General features: G+C 58.3%; 1 protein-coding gene across 10 annotated transcripts in view; it reads right to left on the bottom strand.

The window, feature by feature from the left end:
• znf318 (zinc finger protein 318) overlaps positions 1 to 638 on the bottom strand; it is an 88849-nt gene extending 88211 nt beyond the window's left edge. For 8 of the 10 annotated variants that reach the window (XR_011883822.1, XR_011883820.1, XM_072248770.1 and 5 more), the window contains exon 1: positions 518 to 626. The gene's annotated coding sequence lies outside the window, so the exon portion shown is untranslated. Of the gene's footprint in view, positions 1 to 517 lie in introns of all 10 variants that reach the window. The other 2 variants (XM_072248754.1, XM_072248744.1) reach the window with 2 other exon arrangements.
• Between the last annotated feature and the right edge of the window lie 21006 nt (positions 639 to 21644).

Below are 21644 nucleotides of genomic sequence, written 5' to 3'. Positions count from 1 at the left end.
CTTTCCAGTAAGCAGACAGCAACTGCAGGTGACTTCAACCACGGTGCGGCGCACATTTCAGGCCGGCCAAGCCACCATTGCACCCTCTCTTCCCACCCCCCCCCCACCCCCGAGGGTTTTTTTTGACGAGGATGCAGCTGGAAAGAGCTTTCCTGCGGCAACAGCACCATCACCTTCTCGCCATTGGATCTGTTGGGCTACCTACAAGACGGACCAACCTACACCGGGGTGGGGGGGCAACTCTTCCTCCCGCCAAAGGGGACGAGGGGAATAAAGTGCAAAGCGAACAACAGTGTCACGCCCCCAGCTCGCACGACAAACGGATTTTTATTTGAAAAACGGGGTAACTGCCGCGCTGTACCCGGACCCAGACCAGGGAGAGCCTGATCGCCCGCAAGCCCGAAGGCCGCTGGCCAGAGTCGCAGCAACGGAGAATCGGCGCGCCCACCCGAGAGCAAGATCAGGTTCACAAGTTTATAAAGCCGGTAACTATCTTTAACACAGTAGGGGGAAATACCGAGAACTCGCCGGGACGTATCACAAAGACAACGGTGACGAGACGAACAACAGGGTCGAAGATGCTTTACCAAAATGGAGCCGCTCCTGCACAGACCTCTGGGCAACGCTCACTGTTCCCAGTGCGCATGCGTCGCTGAGCGTCTGCCCGCAGCCCGATAGATGGCGCAGTCGGCGGAGGAGGCCTGTGAAGTTCAATGGTGGCTGCCAGACCAACATCAGCTGTATTACCGCCGCCGACTGAGGTGGAGTGTGGAGGAAGGAACGGGAATTAAATTTCCCCGCTTAAAAAAAAGCTAATCATATCAAAAAGTCTTAATTCTTTTCAGAAAGTCAGCCGCACCTCTAATGATAGCTGTGATATCCTAACAGACTTGCCATGTCAAACTGTGTCTGCCCCAAAAGTCTCAATTTAGCAGTCGGATGTTTCCTTTGTACTTCAGAGGAACTGCATTCAAATAATGTCCTCACGTTTTTATTCTGGAGTTTCCCCCTTCCTTTTCAGTCCCGAAGAAAAGTCTCAGCCTGAAATGTTGATGTTTATTCATTTCCATAGACGCTGCCTGACCTGCGGAGTTCCTCCAGCATTTTGTGTGTTACTTTCACCTAACCTGTGCAATACGTAAATGTGTAAGTATAACGTCTTCCCTCCTTTTATACCCATCTCTGTTCCCACCATCCTCTGAGTTTTATATAAATGCTGTCCTTTCTTTCTCCTAACTTTGTTGTCACATTCATCAAATAGACTTTTTAATTATGACCCACCTTTTTATGCAAAGACACCCGTACATTTAAATCCTTTATTTTATGTGATTGCTTGTCTGGAATGTCAGCCAATTCGTCGTCTTCACCCCTAACGTGGATAAGGACCAGAAGAACTGGATGCACAAGCTGAGACCCGGCAGCCTCAACCAATGTTGTCCAATCTCAAGAAGAATGTCTGGCCTACAATTTGAAATACTTGTTTTAATAAATATAAAAACAGAGAATGAATCAGTACACAAGTACAAAATCAAGATATATTTTTTGACCCATTCCAAGGCTAAAATGTTAGCAATCATCTCAGATGTGAAGACTGACACTTTGGTAATCTTTTCTTAGTAGCTACCTGAAACTTTGGAACATAAATGGAAACACCTGAAAGACCTGTCTCTGGATCTTTTGAACCATCTGTATTGATATGTAAGGAACCATAATATCTGCCTTGCGAATATTGCTGAGCTACCTTTACCATTGGTATGCAATCAATCTTCATCCTGGTCTGTTCTTGCAGGCTTAAATCATCCACAGGCAAATGGAAAAACCATGAAGGAGTGACAGAAAGAGGTACACTGTGACCATATTCCACATTAAACAAATCAAGATTATGTGCCCATTCATATCCCATCCACCCAAAACTGAAGGTCTGATAGCACTCTACCAATGTTGCCAATGTCGGGTGACCAACCTTATGTCCTCTTGCTGTAACCTACGTAGATGTGAATGTATTTCATCCATTTCTACCAGTGATGCTGAAATTGGGGATGATCTAATAACACCACAATATAATCTCAATGCTTGAGTTTGCACTTCATCCAGGGGTTTTAAAACTGCTGGTGAGCCTGGCCCATAAGCAACACACCCATAATCAAAGACAGACATGTTTAAAGCAATATACATTTGCTTAAGTGACCCAACTAAGCATCTGAGCACATGAGGGCTTCTTGGCGTTTCTCTACAGTTTTATTCACGTGCACCCTTCGTGTCCATCCACATACCTAGAAACTTTACTACTGGCTTTTGTTTAAGAGGTTTACCATATAACTTGAGATCAATTGTGGGGTAATGCTCCCTTCAGAAAAACAAATAATTTGAGTCTTTGCAACAGAAAATTTAAGCCCCCACCGATGTCCCCATTCCTCTACTTCATTAATAGCTGCCTGCATTTTCCTAACTATGTAATTTATATTCCTGCCTGTCTTCCACACTGCACCATCAGCAGCAGATAACAACTTGGAAATGTCTGAGCCAACATTCAAGAAAATATCATAAATCATAATATTAAAAAGAAGCAGGCCACACACACAACCCACTCTCCATCTCATACTCCTTAGAGAATGTTGTTCCCACCCTAATTTGTATCTTACTGTGACATAAGAATAACCTTGAATCAAATTGCACATTCTCCCACCTATTCCCATCTTTTCCAGTTTCAGCAGCACCCCTTGTGTCCATAACATATCATAAGCTTTCTGCACGTCAAAGAAAACTGCGAGCACTAATTCTTTATTAATTAGGGCTTTATAAATAGCAGATTCCAAACTCAACACCGCAGCCAGGGTCATTCTCCTTTTCCAAAATCCAGACTGGTATACGGCTATCCATTCCATTCTCTTACATACATGGGAAGTTAGTGAAATAGGTCGATAACTGGATGGATCCTAAACAGGTTTCAATATAGGGATAACAACCGCTAATTTCCAGGAAGCAGGAAGTCACCCTTCAACCCAACCCATATTGTATTAAAAATATTCCACAACAAACATAAGTTTTGTATCTATACCCTTCAGGGTCGGGACATTGGTATGGGAGAGGGAAGAGAGATTTGTTAGATTGCTGCCAGGTGGGATGATAAGCAGGGAGGCTGTGGGTGTGACTGGATGTAGCCCCATGGGGTAGAGGTTTCGCTGAGTGCAACCCCAAGGGGTCAGCGGGGGTGGGGATAAAGATGCTGATGCTGGGTGCAGCCTGGGGGTGCGGGTGCAGCTTCATTGGGAGGGGTAATGGATTTTTGGTGTCAGCTACTTGGGGAGCTGGGGGGAGGTGGGAGTTGCTGGGTGCAGGCCGTTGGGAAATGGGACAGGGAGATGCCAGCAGGCCCCAGGGGAATGGGACAGGGAGTTGCCGGGTGCTGGTCCTTGCGGAATGGGACAGGGAGTTGCCGGGTGCAGGCCGTTGGGAAATGAGACAGGGAGTTGCGGGGTACAGGCCCTAGGGGAATGGTCAGGGAGTTGCCGGGTGTGGGCCGTTGGGAAATGGGACAGGGATTTACCGGGTACAGGCCCGAGGGGAATGGTCACGGAGTTGCCGGGTGCTGACCCTTGGGGAATGGGACAGGGAGTTGCCGGGTGCAGGCCGTTGGGAAATGAGACAGGGAGTTGCTAGGTACAGGCCCTAGGGGAATGGTCAGGGAGTTGCTGGGTGCTGGTCCTTGGGGAATGGTCAGGCAGTTGCCGGGTGCTGACCCTTGGGGAATGGGACAGGGAGTTGCCGGGTGCTGGTCCTTGGGAAATGGGACGGAGTTGCAGGGTACAGGCCCTAGGCGAATGGGACAGTGATTTGCTGGGTTACAGGCCGTAGGGGAATGGTTAGGGAGTTCCCGGGTGCTGGTCCTTGGGGAATGGGACAGGGAGTAGCCAGGTACAGGCCCTAGGGGAATGGTCAGGGAGTTGCCAGGTGCTGACCCTTGGGGAATGGGACAGGGAGTAGCCAGGTACAGGCCCTAGGGGAATGGTCAGGGAGTTGCCAGGTGCTGACCCTTGGGGAATGGGACAGAGAGTTTCTGGGTACAGGCCCGAGGGGAATGGTCAGGGAGTTGCCGGGTGCTGACTCTTGGGGAATGGGACAGGGATTTGCTGGGTTACAGGTCCGAGGGGAATGGTTAGGGAGTTGCCGGGTGCTGGTCCTTGGGGAATGGGACGGGGAGTTGCGGGGTACAGGCCTTAGGGGAATGGTCAGGGAGTCTCCGGGTGCTGACCCTTGGGGAATGGGACAGGGAGTTGCCAGGTGCTGGTCCTTGGGGAATGGAACAGGGAGTTTCTGGGTACAGGCCCTAGGGGAATGGTCAGGGAGTTGCCGGGTGCTGACCCTTGGGGAATGGGACAGGGAGTTGCCGGGTGCTGGTCCTTGGGGAATAGGACAGGGAGTTTCTGGGTACAGGCCCTAGGGGAATGGGACAGGGATTTGCCAGGTGCAGGCCGTTGGGAAATGGGACGGAGTTGCAGGGTACAGGCCCTATGGGAATGGGACAGTGATTTGCTGGGTTACAGGCCGTAGGGGAATGGTTAGGGAGTTGCCGGGTGCTGACTCTTGGGGAATGGGACAGGGATTTGCTAGGTTACAGGCCCTAGGGGAATGGTTAGGGAGTTGCCGGGTGCTGGTCCTTGGGGAATGGGACGGGGAGTTGCGGGGTACAGGCCTTAGGGGAATGGTCAGGTAGTCTCCGGGTGCTGACCCTTGGGGAATGGGACAGGGAGTTTCTGGGTACAGGCCCTAGGGGAATGGTCAGGGAGTTGCATGGTGCTGACCCTTGGGGGATGGGACAGGGAGTTGCCGGGTGCTGGTCCTTGGGGAATGGAACAGGGAGCTTCTGGGTACAGGCCCTAGGGGAATGGAACAGGGAGTTTCTGGGTACAGGCCCTAGGGGAATGGGACAGGGAGTTGCCGGGTGCAGGCCGTTGGGAAATGGGACAGGGATTTGCCGGGTACAGGCCCTAGGGGAATGGTCAGGGCGTTGCCGGGTGCAGACAGTTGGGAAATGGAACAGGGATTTACAGGGTACAGGCCCTAGGGGAATAGTCACGGAGTTGCCGGGTGCTGACCTTTGGGGAATGGGACAGGCAGTTGCCAGGTGCAGGCCTTTGGGAAATGAGACAGGGAGTTGCCGGGTACAGGCCCTAGGGGAACGGTCAGGGAGTTGCTGGGTGCTGGTCCTTGGGGAATGGGACAGGGAGTTGCCGGGTGCAGGCCTTTGGGAAATGGGACAGGGAGTTGCCGGGTACAGGCCCTAGAGGAATGGTCAGGGAGTTGCCAGGTGCTGACCCTTGGGGAATGGGACAGGGAGTTGCCGGGTACTGGTCCTTGGGAAATCGGACGGAGTTGCCAGGTGCTGATCCTTGGAGAATGGGACAGGGAGTTTCCGGGTACAGGCCCTAGGGGAATGGGACAGGGAGTTGTCGGGTGCTGACTCTTGGGGAATGGGACAGGGAGTTGTCGGGTGCAGGCCCAAGGGAAATGGGACAGGGATTTGCCGGGTACAGGCCCTAGGGGAATGGTCAGGGATTTGCCGGGTGCTGACCCTTGGGGAATGGGTCAGGGAGTTGCCGGGTGCAGGCCGCTGGGAAATGGGACAGGGAGTTGCCGGGTGCAGGCCGTTGGGGAATGAAACAGGGAGTTGCTGGATACAGGCCCTAGGGGAATGGTCAGGGAGTTGCCGGGTGCAGGCCGTTGGGAAATGGGACAGGGATTTGCCGGGTACAGGCCCTAGGGGAATGGTCACGGAGTTGCCGGGTGCTGAGCCTTGGGAATGGGACAGGGAGTTGCCGGGTGCAGGCCGTTGGGGAATGAAACAGGGAGTTGCTGGATAGAGGCCCTAGGGGAATGGTCAGGGAGTTGCCGGGTGCAGGCCGTTGGGAAATGGGACAGGGAGTTGCCGGGTACAGGCCCTATGGGAATGAGACAGGGATTTGCCGGGTGCTGACCCTTGGGGAATGGGACAGGGAGTTGCCGGGTGCAAGACGTTGGGGAATGGGACAGGGAGTTCCCAGGTGCTGGTCCTTGGGGAATGGGACAGGGACTTGCCGGGTGCTGGTCCTTAGGAAATGGGACAGGGAGTTGCCGGGTGCTGGTCCTTGGGGAATGGGACAGGGAGTTTCTGGGTACAGGCCCAAGGGGAACGGGAAAGGGATTTACCGGGTGCAGGCCGTTGGGAAATGGGACGGAGTTGCCGGGTACAGGCCCTAGGGGAATGGGACAGTGATTTCCTAGGTTACAGGTCCTAGGGGAATGGTTAGGGAGTTGCCGGGTGCTGGTCCTTGGGGAATGGGACAGGGAGTTGCCGGGTGCAGGCCGTTGGGAAATGGGACAGGGATTTGCCGGGTACAGGCCCTAGGGGAATGGTCAGGGCGTTGCCGGGTGCAGACCGTTGGGAAATGGAACAGGGATTTACCGGGTACAGGCCCTAGGGGAATAGTCACGGAGTTGCCGGGTGCTGACCTTTGGGGAATGGGACAGGCAGTTGCTGGGTGCAGGCCTTTGGGAAATGGGACAGGGAGTTGCCGGGTACAGGCCCTAGGGGAATGGTCAGGGAGTTGCTGGGTGCTGGTCCATGGGGAATGGGACAGGGAGTTGCCGGGTGCAGGCCGTTGGGAAATGGGACGGAGTTGCCGGGTACAGGCCCTAGGGGAATGGGACAGTGATTTCCTAGGTTACAAGTCCTAGGGGAATGGTTAGGGAGTTGCCGGGTGCTGGTCCTTAGGGAATGGGACAGGGAGTTGCCGGGTACAGGCCCTAGGGGAATGGTCAGGGAGTTGCCAGGTGCTGACCCTTGGGGAATGGGACAGGGAGTTGCTGGGTTACAGGCCCTATGGGAATGGTCAGGGAGTTGCCGGGTGCTGACCCTTGGGGAATGCGACAGGGAGTTGCCGGGTGCTGGTCCTTGGGGAATGGGACAGGGAGTTTCTGGGTACAGGCCCTAGGGGAATGGTCAGGGAGTTGCTGGGTGCTGACCCTTGGGGAATGGGACAGGGAGTTTCCGGGTACAGGCCATAGGGGAATGGGACAGGGAGTTGCCGGGTACTGGTCCTTGGGAAATCGGACGGAGTTGCCAGGTGCTGACCCTTGGAGAATGGGACAGGGAGTTGCCGGGTGCTGGTCCTTGGGGAATGGGACAGGGAGTTTCTGGGTACAGGCCCTAGGGGAATGGTCAGGGAGTTGCTGGGTGCTGACCCTTGGGGAATGGGACAGGGAGTTTCCGGGTACAGGCCATAGGGGAATGGGACAGGGAGTTGCCGGGTACTGGTCCTTGGGAAATCGGACGGAGTTGCCAGGTGCTGACCCTTGGAGAATGGGACAGGGAGTTTCCGGGTACAGGCCCTAGGGGAATGGTCACGGAATTGCCGGGTGCTGAGCCTTGGGAATGGGACAGGGAGTTACCGGGTGCAGGCCGTTGGGGAATGAAACAGGGAGTTGCTGGATAGAGGCCCTAGGGGAATGGTCAGGGAGTTGCCGGGTGCAGGCCGTTGGGAAATGGGACAGGGAGTTGCCGGGTACAGGCCCTATGGGAATGAGACAGGGATTTGCCGGGTGCTGACCCTTGGGGAATGGGACAGGGAGTTGCCGGGTGCAAGACGTTGGGGAATGGGACAGGGAGTTCCCAGGTGCTGGTCCTTGGGGAATGGGACAGGGACTTGCCGGGTACTGACCCTTGGGGAATGGGAAAGGGATTTGCCGGGTGCTGGTCCTTGGGAAATGGGACAGGGAGTTGCCGGGTACAGGCCCTAGGGGAATGGTCAGGGAGTTGCTGGGTGCTGGTACTTGGGGAATGGGACAGGGAGTTGCCGGGTGCAGGCCTTTGGGAAATGGGACAGGGAGTTGCCAGGTACAGGCCCTAGAGGAATGGTCAGGGAGTTGCCAGGTGCTGACCCTTGGGGAATGGGACAGGGAGTTGCCGGGTACTGGTCCTTGGGAAATCGGACGGAGTTGCCAGGTGCTGACCCTTGGAGAATGGGACAGGGAGTTTCCAGGTACAAGCCCTAGGGGAATGGGACAGGGAGTTGTCGGGTGCTGACTCTTGGGGAAAGGGACAGGAAGTTGTCGGGTGCAGGCCCAAGGGAAATGGGACAGGGATTTGCCGGGTACAGGCCCTAGGGGAATGGTCAGGGATTTGCCGGGTGCTGAGCCTTGGGAATGCGACAGGGAGTTGCCGGGTGCAGGCCGTTGGGGAATGAAACAGGGAGTTGCTGGATAGAGGCCCTAGGGGAATGGTCAGGGAGTTGCCGGGTGCAGGCCGTTGGGAAATGGGACAGGGAGTTGCCGGGTACAGGCCCTATGGGAATGAGACAGGGATTTGCCGGGTGCTGACACTTGGGGAATGGGACAGGGAGTTGCCGGGTGCAAGACGTTGGGGAATGGGACAGGGAGTTCCCAGGTGCTGGTCCTTGGGGAGTGGGACAGGGACTTGCCGGGTACTGACCCTTGGGGAATGGGACAGTGATTTCCTAGGTTACAGGTCCTAGGGGAATGGTTAGGGAATTGCCGGGTGCTGGTCCTTGGGGAATGGGACAGGGAGTTGCCGGGTACAGGCCTAGGGGAATGGTCAGGGAGTTGCCGGGTGCTGACCCTTGGGGAATGGGACAGGGAGTTGCTGGGTTACAGGCCCTATGGGAATGGTCAGGGAGTTGCCGGATGCTGACCCTTGGGGAATGGGACAGGGAGTTGCCGGGTGCTGGTCCTTGGGGAATGGGACAGGGAGTTTCTGGGTACAGGCCCTAGGGGAATGGTCAGAGAGTTGCTGGGTGCTGACCGTTGGGGAATAGGACAGGGAGTTGCCGGATGCTGGTCCTTGAGGAATGGGACAGGGAGTTTCTGGGTACAGGCCCTAGGGAATGGTCAGGGAATTGCCGGGTGCTGACTCTTGGGGAATGGGACAGGGATTTGCTGGGTTACAGGCCCTAGGGGAATGGGACAGGGAGTTGCCAGGTGCTGACTCTTGGGGAATGGGACAGGGAGTTGTCAGGTGCTGACTCTTGTAGAATGGGACGGTGAGTTTCTGGGTGCAGGCCCTAGGGGAATGGGACAGTGATTTGCTGGGTTACAGGCCGTAGGGGAATGGTTAGGGAGTTGCCGGGTGCTGGTCCTTGGGAAATGGGACAGGGATTTGCCGGGTACAGGCCCTAGGGGAATGGTCAGGGCGTTGCCGGGTGCAGGCCGTTGGGAAATGGAACAGGGATTTACCGGGTACAGGCCCTAGGGGAATAGTCACGGAGTTGCCGGGTGCTGACCTTTGGGGAATGGGACAGGCAGTTGCCGGGTGCAGGCCTTTGGGAAATGGGACATGGAGTTGCCGGGTACAGGCCTTAGGGGAATGGTCAGGGAGTTGCTGGGTGCTGGTCCTTGGGGAATGGGACAGGGAGTTGCTGGGTGCTGGTCCTTGGGGAATGGGACAGGGAGTTGCCGGGTGCAGGCCTTTGGGAAATGGGACAGGGAGTTACCGGGTACAGGCCCTAGAGGAATGGTCAGGGAGTTGCCAGGTGCTGACCCTTGGGGAATGGGACAGGGAGTTGCCGGGTACTGGTCCTTGGGAAATCGGACCGAGTTGCCAGGTGCTGACCCTTGGAGAATGGGACAGGGAGTTTCCGGGTACAGGCCCTAGGGGAATGGGACAGGGAGTTGTCGGGTGCTGACTCTTGGGGAATGGGACAGGGAGTTGTCGGGTGCAGGCCCAAGGGAAATGGGACAGGGATTTGCCGGGTACAGGCCCTAGGGGAATGGTCAGGGATTTGCCGGGTGCTGACCCTTGGGGAATGGGTCAGGGAGTTGCTGGGTGCAGGCCGTTGGGAAATGGGACAGGGAGTTGCCGGGTGCAGGCCGTTGGGGAATGAAACAGGGAGTTGCTGGATACAGGCCCTAGGGGAATGGTCAGGGAGTTGCCGGGTGCAGGCCGTTGGGAAATGGGACAGGGATTTGCCGGGTACAGGCCCTAGGGGAATGGTCACGGAGTTGCCGGGTGCTGAGCCTTGGGAATAGGACAGGGAGTTGCCGGGTGCAGGCCGTTGGGGAATGAAACAGGGAGTTGCTGGATAGAGGCCCTAGGGGAATGGCCAGGGAGTTGCCGGGTGCTGACCCTTGGGGAATGGGACAGGGAGTTGCTGGGTTACAGGCCCTATGGGAATGGTCAGGGAGTTGCCGGGTGCTGACCCTTGGGGAATGGGACAGGGAGTTGCCGGGTGCTGGTCCTTGGGGAATGGGACAGGGAGTTTCTGGGTACAGGCCCTAGGGGAATGGTCAGGGAGTTGCTGGGTGCTGACCCTTGGGGAATGGGACAGGGAGTTGCCGGGTGCTGGTCCTTGGGGAATGGGACAGGGAGTTTCTGGGTACAGGCCCAAGGGGAACGGGACAGGGATTTGCCGGGTGCAGGCCGTTGGGAAATGGGACGGAGTTGCCGGGTACAGGCCCTAGGGGAATGGGACAGTGATTTCCTAGGTTACAGGTCCTAGGGGAATGGTTAGGGAGTTGCCGGGTGCTGGTCCTTGGGGAATTGGACAGGGAGTTGCCGGGTACAGGCCTAGGGGAATGGTCAGGGAGTTGCTGGGTGCTGACCCTTGGGGAATGGGACAGGGAGTTGCTGGGTTACAGGCCCTATGGGAATGGTCAGGGAGTTGCCGGATGCTGACCCTTGGGGAATGGGACAGGGAGTTGCCGGGTGCTGGTCCTTGGGGAATGGGACAGGGAGTTTCTGGGTACAGGCCCTAGGGGAATGGTCAGAGAGTTGCTGGGTGCTGACCCTTGGGGAATGGGACAGGGAGTTGCCGGATGCTGGTCCTTGAGGAATGGGACAGGGAGTTTCTGGGTACAGGCCCTAGGGAATGGTCAGGGAATTGCCGGGTGCTGACTCTTGGGGAATGGGACAGGGATTTGCTGGGTTACAGGCCCTAGGGGAATGGGACAGGGAGTTGCCAGGTGCTGACTCTTGGGGAATGGGACAGGGAGTTGTCAGGTGCTGACTCTTGTGGAATGGGACGGTGAGTTTCTGGGTGCAGGCCCGAGGGGAATGGGACAGTGATTTGCTGGGTTACAGGCCGTAGGGGAATGGTTAGGGAGTTGCCGGGTGCTGGTCCTTGGGAAATGGGACAGGGATTTGCCGGGTACAGGACCTAGGGGAATGGTCAGGGCGTTGCCGGGTGCAGGCCGTTGGGAAATGGAACAGGGATTTACCGGGTACAGGCCCTAGGGGAATAGTCACGGAGTTGCCGGGTGCTGACCTTTGGGGAATGGGACAGGCAGTTGCCGGGTGCAGGCCTTTGGGAAATGGGACAGGCAGTTGCCGGGTACAGGCCCTAGGGGAATGGTCAGGGAGTTGCTGGGTGCTGGTCCTTGGGGAATGGGACAGGGAGTTGCTGGGTGCTGGTCCTTGGGGAATGGGACAGGGAGTTGCCGGGTGCAGGCCTTTGGGAAATGGGACAGGGAGTTACCGGGTACAGGCCCTAGAGGAATGGTCAGGGAGTTGCCAGGTGCTGACCCTTGGGGAATGGGACAGGGAGTTGCCGGGTACTGGTCCTTGGGAAATCGGACGGAGTTGCCAGGTGCTGACCCTTGGAGAATGGGACAGGGAGTTTCCGGGTACAGGCCCTAGGGGAATGGGACAGGGAGTTGTCGGGTGCTGACTCTTGGGGAATGGGACAGGGAGTTGTCGGGTGCAGGCCCAAGGGAAATGGGACAGGGATTTGCCGGGTGCTGACCCTTGGGGAATGGGTCAGGGAGTTGCTGGGTGCAGGCCGTTGGGAAATGGGACAGGGAGTTGCCGGGTGCAGGCCGCTGGGGAATGAAACAGGGAGTTGCTGGATACAGGCCCTAGGGGAATGGTCAGGAAGTTGCCGGGTGCAGGCCGTTGGGAAATGGGACAGGGATTTGCCGGGTACAGGCCCTAGGGGAATGGTCACGGAGTTGCCGGGTGCTGAGCCTTGGGAATGGGACAGGGAGTTGCCGGGTGCAGGCCGTTGGGGAATGAAACAGGGAGTTGCTGGATAGAGGCCCTAGGGGAATGGTCAGGGAGTTGCCGGGTGCAGGCCGTTGGGAAATGGGACAGGGAGTTGCCGGGTACAGGCCCTATGGGAATGAGACAGGGATTTGCCGGGTGCTGACCCTTGGGGAATGGGACAGGGAGTTGCCGGGTGCAAGACGTTGGGGAATGGGACAGGGAGTTCCCAGGTGCTGGTCCTTGGGAAATGGGACAGGGAGTTGCAGGGTGCTGGTCCTTGGGGAATGGGACAGGGAGTTTCTGGGTACAGGCCCAAGGGGAACGGGACAGGGATTTGCCGGGTGCAGGCCGTTGGGAAATGGGACGGAGTTGCTGGGTACAGGCCCTAGGGGAATGGGACAGTGATTTCCTAGGTTACAGGTCCTAGGGGAATGGTTAGGGAGTTGCCGGGTGCTGGTCCTTGGGGAATGGGACAGGGAGTTGCCGGGTACAGGCCCTAGGGGAATGGTCAGGGAGTTGCCGGGTGCTGATCCTTGGGGAATGGGACAGGGAGTTGCTGGGTTACAGGCCCTATGGGAATGGTCAGGGAGTTGCCGGGTGCTGACCCTTGGGGAATGGGACAGGGAGTTGCCGGGTGCTGGTCCTTGGGGAATGGGACAGGGAGTTTCTGGGTACAGGCCCTAGGGGAATGGTCAGGGAGTTGCTGGGTGCTGACCCTTGGGGAATGGGACAGGGAGTTGCCAGGTGCTGGTCCTTTGGGAATGAGACAGGGAGTTGCCGGATGCTGGTCCTTGAGGAATGGGACAGGGAGTTTCTGGGTACAGGCCCTAGGGAATGGTCAGGGAATTGCCGGGTGCTGACTCTTGGGGAATGGGATAGGGATTTGCTGGGTTACAGTCCCTAGGGGAATGGGACAGGGAGTTGCCAGGTGCTGACTCTTGGGGAATGGGACAGGGAGTTGTCAGGTGCTGACTCTTGGGGAATGAGACGGTGAGTTTCTGGGTGCAGGCCCTAGGGGAATGGGACAGTGATTTGCCGGGTACAGGCCCTAGGGGAATGGTCAGGGCGTTGCCGGGTGCAGGCCGTTGGGAAATGGAACAGGGATTTACCAGGTACAGGCCCTAGGGGAATAGTCACGGAGTTGCCGGGTGCTGACCTTTGGGGAATGGGACAGGCACTTGCCGGGTGCAGGCCTTTGGAAAATGGGACAGGGAGTTGCCGGGTACAGGCCCTAGGGGAATGGTCAGGGAGTTCCTGGGTGCTGGTCCTTGGGGAATGGGACAGGGAGTTGCCGGGTGCAGGCCTTTGGGAAATGGGACAGGGAGTTGCCGGGTACAGGCCCTGGAGGAATGGTCAGGGAGTTGCCAGGTGCTGACCCTTGGGGAATGGGACAGGGAGTTGCCGGGTACTGGTCCTTGGGAAATCGGACGGAGTTGCCAGGTGCTGACCCTTGGAGAATGGGACAGGGAGTTTCCGGGTACAAGCCCTAGGGGAATGGGACAGGGAGTTGTCGGGTGCTGACTCTTGGGGAAAGGGACAGGGAGTTGTCGGGTGCAGGCCCAAGGGAAATGGGACAGGGATTTGCCGGGTACAGGCCCTAGGGGAATGGTCAGGGATTTGCCGGGTACTGAGCCTTGGGAATGGGACAGGGAGTTGCCGGGTGCAGGCCGTTGGGGAATGAAACAGGGAGTTGCTGGATAGAGGCCCTAGGGGAATGGTCAGGGAGTTGCCGGGTGCAGGCCGTTGGGAAATGGGACAGGGATTTGCCGGGTACAGACCCTATGGGAATGAGACAGGGATTTGCCGGGTGCTAACCCTTGGGGAATGGGACAGGGAGTTCCTGGGTTACAGGTCCTAGGGGAATGGTTAGGGAGTTGCCGGGTGCTGGTCCTTGGGGAATGGGACAGGGAGTTGCCGGGTACAGGCCCTAGGGGAATGGTCAGGGAGTTGCTGGGTGCTGACCCTTGGGGAATGGGACAGGGAGTTGCTGGGTTACAGGCCCTATGGGAATGGTCAGGGAGTTGCCGGATGCTGACCATTGGGGAATGGGACAGGGAGTTGCCGGGTGCTGGTCCTTGGGGAATGGGACAGGGAGTTTCTGGGTACAGGCCCTAGGGGAATGGTCAGAGAGTTGCTGGGTGCTGACCCTTGGGGAATGGGACAGGGAGTTGCCGGATGCTGGTCCTTGAGGAATGGGACAGGGAGTTTCTGGGTACAGGCCCTAGGGAATGGTCAGGGAATTGCCGGGTGCTGACTCTTGGGGAATGGGACAGGGATTTGCTGGGTTACCGGCCCTAGGGGAATGGGACAGGGAGTTGCCAGGTGCTGACTCTTGGGGAATGGGACAGGGAGTTGTCAGGTGCTGACTCTTCTGGAATGGGACGGTGAGTTTCTGGGTGCAGGCCCTAGGGGAATGGGACAGTGATTTGCTGGGTTACAGGCCGTAGGGGAATGGTTAAGGAGTTGCCGGGTGCTGGTCCTTGGGAAATGGGACAGGGATTTGCCGGGTACAGGCCCTCGGGGAATGGTCAGGGCGTTGCCGGGTGCAGGCCGTTGGGAAATGGAACAGGGATTTACCGGGTACAGGCCCTAGGGGAATAGTCACGGAGTTGCCGGGTGCTGACCTTTGGGGAATGGGACAGGCAGTTGCCGGGTGCAGGCCTTTGGGAAATGGGACAGGGAGTTGCCGGGTACAGGCCCTAGGGGAATGGTCAGGGAGTTGCTGGGTGCTGGTCCTTGGGGAATGGGACAGGGAGTTGCCGGGTGCAGGCCTTTGGGAAATGGGACAGGGAGTTACCGGGTACAGGCCCTAGAGGAATGGTCAGGGAGTTGCCAGGTGCTGACCCTTGGGGAATGGGACAGGGAGTTGCCGGGTACTGGTCCTTGGGAAATCGGACGGAGTTGCCAGGTGCTGACCCTTGGAGAATGGGACAGGGAGTTTCCGGGTACAGGCCCTAGGGGAATGGGACAGGGAGTTGTCGGGTGCTGACTCTTGGGGAATGGGACAGGGAGTTGTCGGGTGCAGGCCCAAGGGAAATGGGACAGGGATTTGCCGGGTACAGGCCCTAGGGGAATGGTCAGGGATTTGCCGGGTGCTGACCCTTGGGGAATGGGGCAGGGAGTTGCTGGGTGCAGGCCGTTGGGAAATGGGACAGGGAGTTGCCGGGTGCAGGCCGTTGGGAAATGAAACAGGGAGTTGCTGGATACAGGCCCTAGGGGAATGGTCAGGGAGTTGCCGGGTGCAGGCCGTTGGGAAATGGGACAGGGATTTGCCGGGTACAGGCCCTAGGGGAATGGTCACGGAGTTGCCGGGTGCTGAGCCTTGGGAATAGGACAGGGAGTTGCCGGGTGCAGGCCGTTGGGGAATGAAACAGGGAGTTGCTGGATAGAGGCCCTAGGGGAATGGCCAGGGAGTTGCCGGGTGCAGGCCGTTGGGAAATGGGACAGGGAGTTGCCGGGTACAGGCCCTATGGGAATGAGACAGGGATTTGCCGGGTACTGACCCTTGGGGAATGGGAAAGGGATTGCCGGGTGCTGGTCCTTGGGAAATGGGACAGGGAGTTGCCGGGTGCTGGTCCTTGGGGAATGGGATAGGGAGTTTCTGGGTACAGGCCCAAGGGGAACGGGACAGGGATTTGCCGGGTGCAGGCCGTTGGGAAATGGGACGGAGTTGCCGGGTACAGGCCCTAGGGGAATGGGACAGTGATTTCCTAGGTTACAGGTCCTAGGGGAATGGTTAGGGAGTTGCCGGGTGCTGGTCCTTGGGGAATGGGACAGGGAGTTGCCGGGTCCAGGCCCTAGAGGAATGGTCAGGGAGTTGCCGGGTGCTGACCCTTGGGGAATGGGACAGGGAGTTGCTGGGTTACAGGCCCTATGGGAATGGTCAGGGAGTTGCCGGGTGCTGACCCTTGGGGAATGGGACAGGGAGTTGCCGGGTGCTGGTCCTTGGGGAATGGGACAGGGAGTTTCTGGGTACAGGCCCTAGGGGAATGGTCAGGGAGTTGCCGGGTGCTGACCCTTGGGGAATGGGACAGGGAGTTCCCAGGTGCTGGTCCTTGGGGAATGGGACAGGGAGTTGCCGGATGCTGGTCCTTGAGGAATGGGACAGGGAGTTTCTGGGTACAGGCCCTAGTGAATGGTCAGAGAATTGCCGGGTGCTGACTCTTGGGGAATGGGACAGGGATTTGCTGGGTTACAGGCCCTAGGGGAATGGGACAGGGAGTTGCCAGGTGCTGACTCTTGGGGAATGGGACAGGGAGTTGTCAGGTGCTGACTCTTGGGGAATGGACGGTGAGTTTCTGGGTACAGGCCCTAGCGGAATGGGACAGGGATTTGCCGGGTGCTGGTCCTTGGGGAATGGGACAGGGAGTTGCCGGGTGCAGGCCGTTGAGAAATGGGACAGGGAGTTGCCATGACAAGCCCTATGGGAATGATACAGGGATTTGCCGGGTGCTGACCCTTGGGGAATGGGACAGGGAGTTGCCGGATGCTGGTCCTTGGGGAATGGGACAGGGATTTGCCGGGTACTGACTCTTAGGGAATGGGACAGGGAGTTGCCGGGTGCAGGCCTTTGGGAAATGGGACAGGGAGATGCCGGGTACAGGCCCTAGAGGAATGGTCAGGGAGTTGCCAGGTGCTGACCCTTGGGGAATGGGACAGGGAGTTGCCGGGTACTGGTCCTTGGGAAATCGGACGGAGTTGCCAGGTGCTGACCCTTGGAGAATGGGACAGGGAGTTTCCAGGTGCTGGTCCTTGGGGAATGGGACAGGGAGTTGCCGGGCGCTGACTCTTGGGGAATTGGACGGTGAATTTCTGGGTGCAGGCCCTAGCAGAATGGGACAGGAAGGTGCCGAGTCCAGGGCCTAGGGAAATGGGACAGGAGGTTGCCGGGTGCAGGCCGTTGGGAAATGGGAAAGGGAGTTGCCAGGTACAGGCCCTAGGGGAATGGTCAGGGAGTTGCCGGGTGCAAGCCGTTGGGAAATGGTACAGGGATTTGCCGGGTACAGGCCCGAGGGGAATGTGACAGGGAGTTGCCAGGTGCTGACTCTTGGGGAATGGGACAGGGAGTTGCCGGGTGCTGGTCCTTGGGGAATCGGACAGGGAGTTTCTGGGTACAGGCCCTAGGGGAATGGGACAGGGATTTGCCGGGTACAGGCCCTAGGGGAATGGGACAGTGATTTGCTGGGTTACAGGCCCAAGGGGAATGGTTAGGGAGTTGCCGGGTGCTGGTCCTTGGGGAATGGGACAGGGAGTTGCCAGGTACAGGCCCTAGGGGAATGGGACAGGGAGTTGCCGGGTGCTGGTCTTTGGGGAAAGGGACAGGGAGTTGCCAGGTGCAGGCCGTTAGGGAATGGGACGGGGAATTCCTGGGTGCAGGCCGATGAGAAATGGGACAGGGAGTTGCCGGGTACAGGCCCTAGGGGAATGGGACAGCGAGTTGTCGGGTGCAGGCCCTAGGGAAATGGGACAGGGATTTGCCGGGTACAGGCCCTAGGGAAATGGGACAGGGATTTACCGGGTACAGGCCCTAGGGGAATGGTCAGGGAGTTGCCGGGTGCTGACCTTTGGGGAATGGGACAGGGAGTTGCCGGGTACAGGCCCTAGGGGAATGGTCAGGGAGTTGCTGGGTGCTGGTCCTTGGGGAATGGGACAGGGAGTTGCCGGGTACAGGCCCTAGGGGAATGGTCAGGGAGTTGCTGGGTGCTGGTCCTTGGGGAATGGGACAGGGAGTAGCCGGGTACATGGCCTAGACGAATGGTCAGGGAGTTGCCGGGTGCTGACCCTTGGGGAATGGGACATGGAGTTGCCGGGTACTGATCCTTGGGAAATGGGACGGAGTTGCCGGGTACAGGCCCTAGGAGAATGGGACAGTGATTTGCTGGGTTACAGGCCCTAGGGGAATGGGACAGTGATTTGCTGGGTTACAGGCCCTAGGGGAATGGTTAGGGAGTTGCCGGGTGCTGGTCCTTGGGGAATGGGACGGGGAGTTGCGGGGTACAGGCCCTATGGGGATGGTCAGGGAGTTGCCGGGTGCTGACCCTTGGGGAATGGGACAGGGATTTGCTGGGTTACAGGCCCAAGGGGAATGGGACAGGGAGTTGCCGGGTGCAGGCCGTTGAGAAATGGGACAGGGAGTTGCCAGGATAAGCCCTATGGGAATGATACAGGGATTTGCCGGGTGCTGATCTTTGGGGAATGGGACAGGGAGTTGCCGGGTGCTGGTCTTTGGGGAATGGGACAGGGAGTTGCCAGGTGCTGGTCCTTGGGGAATGGGACAGTGATTTGCCGGGTACTGACCCTTGGGGAATTGGAAAGGGATTTGCCGGGTGCTGGTCCGTGGGGAATGGGACAGAGAGTTGCCGGGTACAGGCCCTAGGGGAATGGGACAGGGAGTTGTCGGGTGCTGACTCTTGGGGAATGGGACAGGGAGTTGTCTGGTGCAGGCCCTAGGGAAATGGGACAGGGATTTGCCGGGTACAGGCCCTAGGGGAATGGTCAGGGAGTTGCCGGGTTCCTGTCCTTGGGGAATGGGACAGGGAGTTGCCGGGTGCAGGCCATTGGGAAATGGGACAGGGAGTTGCCGAGTGCAGGCCCTTGGGGAATGGTCAGGGAGTTGCCGGGTGCTGGTCCTTGGGGAATGGGACAGGGAGTTGCCGGGTGCTGGTCTTTGGGGAAAGGGACAGGGAGTTGCCAGGAGCAGGCCGTTAGGGAATGGGACAGGGATCTGCTGGGTACAGGCCCTAGCGGAACGGGACAGGGTGTTGCCGGTTGCTGACCCTTGAGGAATGGGACACGGAGTTGCCGGGTGCAAGCCGTTGGGGAATGGGACAGGGAGTTGCCAGGTGCTTGTCCATGGGGAATGGGACAGGGATTTGCCGGGTACTGACCCTTGGGGAATTGGAAAGGGATTTGCCGGGTGCTGGTTTTTGGGGAATGGGACAGGGGGTTGCCGGGTACAGGCCGTAGGGGAATGGGACAGGGAGTTGCCGGGTGCTGACTCTTGGGGAATGGGACAGGGATTTGCTGGGTTACAGGCCCTAGCGGAATGGGACAGGGAGTTGCCGGGTGCTGGTCCTTGGGGAATGGGACAGGGAGTTGCCAGGTGCAGGCCGTTGGGAAATGGGACAGGGAATTGCCGGGTACAGGCCCTATGGGAATGAGACAGGGATTTGCTGGGTGCTGGTCCTTGGGGAATGGTACAGGGAGTTGTCGGGTGCTGACTCTTGGGGAATGGGACAGGGAGTTGTCGGGTGCAGGCTCTAGGGAAATGGGACAGGGATTTGCCGGGTACAGGCACTAGGGGAATGGTCAGGGAGTTACCGGGTGCTGGTCCTTGGAGAATGGGACAGGGAGTTGCCGGGTGCAGGCCTTTGGGAAATGGGACAGGGAGATGCCGAGTGCAGGTCCTAGGGGAATGGTCAGGGAGTTACCAGGTGCTGGTCCTTGGGGAAAGGGACAGGGAGTTGCCGGGTGCTGGTCTTTGGGGAAAGGGACAGGGAGTTGCCGGCTGCAGGCCGTTAGGGAATGGGACAGGGAGTTGCTGGGTGCAGGCCGTTGGGAAATGGGACAGGGATTTGCCGGGTGCAGGCCCTAGGGGAATGGGACAGGGAGTTGCTGGGTGCTGACTCTTGGGGAATTGGACGGTGAATTTCTGGGTGCAGGCCCTAACGGAATGGGACAGGAAGTTGCCGGGTGCAGGGGCTAGGGAAATGGGACAGGGATTTGCCGGGTATAGGCCCTAGGGGAATGGTCAGGGAGTTGCCGGGTGCTGACCCTTGGGGAATGGGACAGGGAGTTGCCGGGTGCAGGCCGTTGGGAAATGGGACAGGGATTTGCCGGGTGCAGGCCCTTAGGGAATGGGACAGGGAGTTGCTGGGTGCTGACTCTTGGGTAATTGGACGGTGAATTTCTGGGTGCAGGCCCTAACGGAATGGGACGGGAAGTTGCCGGGTGCTGACCCTTGGGGAATGGGACATGGAGTTGCCGGGTACTGATCCTTGGGAAATGGGACGGAGTTGCCGGGTACAGGCCCTAGGAGAATGGGACAGTGATTTGCTGGGTTACAGGCCCTAGGGGAATGGGACAGTGATTTGCTGGGTTACAGGCCCTAGGGGAATGGTTAGGGAGTTGCTGGGTGCTGGTCCTTGGGGAATGGGACGGGGAGTTGCGGGGTACAGGCCCTAGGGGAATGGTCAGGGAGTTGCCGGGTGCTGACCCTTGGGGAATGGGACAGGGATTTGCTGGGTTACAGGCCCTAGGGGAATGGGACAGGGATTTGCCGGGTGCTGGTCCTTGGGGAATGGGACAGGGACTTGCCGGGTGCAGGCCGTTGAGAAATGGGACAGGGAGTTGCCGGGACAAGCCCTATGGGAATGATACAGGGATTTGCCGGGTGCTGACCCTTGGGGAATGGGACAGGGAGTTGCCGGGTGCTGGTCTTTGGGGAATGGGGCAGGGATTTGCCGTGTACTGACCCTTGGGGAATTGGAAAGGGATTTGCCGGGTGCTGGTCCGTGGGGAATGGGACAGGGAGTTGCCGGGTGCTGGTCCTTGGGGAATGGGACAGGGAGTTGCCGGGTGCAGGCCATTGGGAAATGGGACAGGGAGTTGCCGGGTGCTGGTCTTTGGGGAAAGGGACAGGGAGTTGCCAGGTGCAGGCCGTTAGGGAATGGGACGGGGAATTCCTGGGTGCAGGCCGATGAGAAATGGGACAGGGAGTTGCCGGGTACAGGCCCTAGGGGAATGGTCAGGGAGTTGCCGGGTGCAATCCGTTGGGAAATTGTACAGGGATTTGCCGGGCACAGGGCCTAGGGGAATGGGACAGGGATTTACCGGGTGCTGATTCTTGGGGAATTGGACGGTGAGTTTCTGGGTGCAGGCCCTAGCGGAATGGGACAGGAAGTTGCCGGGTGCAGGGCCTAGGGAAATGGGACAGGGAGTTGCAGGGTTACAGGCCCTAGGGGAATGTGACAGGGAGTTGCCGGGTGCTGACTCTTGGGGAATGTTACAGGGATTTGCCAGGTTACAGGCACTAGGGGAATGGGACACGGAGATGCCGGGTGCTGACTCCTGGGGAATGGGACGGTGATTTTCTGGGTGCAGGCCCTAGGGGAATGGTCAGGGAATTCCTGGGTGCAGGCCGTTGGGAAATGAGACAGGAAGTTGCTGGGTACAGGCCCTACGGGAATGGTCAGGGATTTGCCGGGTGCAGGCCGTTGGGAAATGGGACAGGGATTTACCGGGTACAGGCCGTAGGGGAATGGTCACGGAGTTGCCGGGTGCTGACCTTTGGGGAATGGGACAGGCACTTGCCGGGTGCAGGCCTTTGGGAAATGGGACAGGGAGTTGCCGGGTACAGGCCCTCGGGGAATGGTCAGGGAGTTGCTGGGTGCTGGTCCTTGGGGAATGGGACAGGGAGTTGCCGGGTGCAGGCCTTTGGGAAATGGGACAGGGAGTTGCCGGGTACAGGCCCTAGGGGAATGGGACAGTGATTTGCTGGGTTACAGGCCCTAGGGGAATGGTTAGGGAGTTACCGGGTGCTGGTCCTTGGGGAATGGGACAGGGAGTTGCTGGGTCCAAACCCTAGGGGAATGGTCACGGAGTTGCCAGGTGCTGACCTTTGGGGAATGGGGCAGGCACTTGCCGGGTGCAGGCCTTTGGGAAATGGGACAGG

Source organism: Mobula birostris, chromosome 2 (genome assembly GCF_030028105.1).
Source record: "Mobula birostris isolate sMobBir1 chromosome 2, sMobBir1.hap1, whole genome shotgun sequence".
In the NCBI taxonomy this organism is placed as follows: Eukaryota; Metazoa; Chordata; class Chondrichthyes; order Myliobatiformes; family Myliobatidae; genus Mobula; species Mobula birostris.
This window is presented reverse-complemented; position numbering and strand designations above follow the sequence as displayed.